The 1,625-nt window shown below is 39.0% G+C and overlaps 1 pseudogene; it reads right to left on the minus strand.

The window, feature by feature from the left end:
* Nucleotides 1-425: 425 nt before the first annotated feature.
* On the minus strand, nucleotides 426-774 carry LOC118724733 (annotated as a pseudogene).
* Nucleotides 775-1,625: the final 851 nt, after the last annotated feature.

Consider the following 1,625-nt stretch of genomic DNA (forward strand, 5'->3'; position numbering starts at 1 on the left):
TCTCCTCTTTTTTTTCTCATCCTCCTTCTCCTTAGAAGGTTTCGGGCTTTTTTTTTTCTTAGAAATTAAGAGTATGTTCACAGCAGAAGTGAAGACAGAAGTAGGACAGAGAACACTCCAAAGGCTGGTTTTATCATCCTGAGATCTCTAAAATTGATTGATCCCTAACAATATGTAGAAAAATATGCAATGCAAATTTAAACATGTATATATATATTTTTTAAATGTACAGAAAGAAAAATCAGGGTATTAGAAGTTTGGGTTCCTTTTTCCCTCCCTTTTGCAAATTCACCTTGTGACTTTGGTTGGGTGGTGGAGAGTGCCTGTCATCTGCCCAGGGTGCTATCTGCAGAGGGCCCATGGGACTCTCTACTTGAAGGACACAGGAAGTGGAGGGTGAATAGGTCACAGAAGGCTTTTTATTTTCAATTCAACTTTTCCCTTTTTGCTGTGTAATCCTCTTCATTGGTCTACTATCTTGTGATGTCAATATCCTCATCCTCATCATCTTTAGCTTCTTTTGCCTGTAGCTGCCTCAGTCTCCTAAATTTCATCTCCATTCTCTCCCTTACCATCACCTTCATCCTCATCCTCCTCTTCAACCCCTCTTTCTTCTTCTTCATATACCGCATTGTCAGCCTTCTGGTCCCCATTTTTCTCATTAGTGCCCTCATTAGCAGGTGCGTCTCTGCCATGCTTTGCCTCCTCAACTACCTTCTTCTTTAAGTTCTTGGTGGTGATCTCGGAGTTGGTGTCCCCCTCAGCGTCTGCCATGGAGTGGCAAGTGGATGATCTCATGCAGTGGATTTCTCTTAAGGCTAGAGAGTTCAAGGAGCCTGGGGGACAAATGGTGGCAGTTCTGGGCTGTGGAGGGGGAGCGAATGGAGGTAGCTGCCTAACCAAGAGCCAAATGCTGTAACAATGCACACATGGCTTTCAGAGCTGCCAGTCTAAGCTTTTTTTCTTTTTTAAGTTTATTCAACTATGTCTGAGGCATTGAGAAAAATTGAAAAACATTGATTTACTAAGCTCTGCTTGTGTTTTTTTTTGTGTGTGGGTTTTATTGTGTTGTGTGTTTTTTTGCTTTTCTTTGTGTTTGTGTGTGTGTGTGTGTGTATGTTTGTGTGTGTGTGTGTGTGTGTGTGTGTGTGTGTGTGTGTGTTTTGTTGGCTTCCTGAAAAAATTAGAAAACAAAAATGCTGAGCCAATTTGCAACATTAATCTCTCTCTTCTCCCCACACACAGTGATTCACAGTTTATGAATCTTCACATTTGGTTCAAAAACCACTCTTTTCATTTACACTAAATAGTGTAAATTCTGTTTCTGATATTTTCTGTTTCTTTTGTTATTATCTTTAATTTCTTCTTTTGAAGTAAGACAGTTTCTTTTGATAATCTTTAACAAAGGATTTCAGGTTTATGAATTCTCTAGTGACCACACAGATTTGTGAGTGCCACACAGATTTGTGAGTGTTACATATATGTGAGAAAAGTAATTTTTCCTCTCCCCTTCTGAATTATTGACTGACATGCCTATAATAAAATAAACAGATTAACAACAGAAAAAAAAACCAAGTTTATTAACATGTATAACACATCTTCATGTACGCATGGGAGATTCCCAA

This window comes from Pipistrellus kuhlii, unplaced genomic scaffold (assembly GCF_014108245.1).
Source record: "Pipistrellus kuhlii isolate mPipKuh1 unplaced genomic scaffold, mPipKuh1.p scaffold_m20_p_2, whole genome shotgun sequence".
In the NCBI taxonomy this organism is placed as follows: domain Eukaryota; kingdom Metazoa; phylum Chordata; class Mammalia; order Chiroptera; family Vespertilionidae; genus Pipistrellus; species Pipistrellus kuhlii.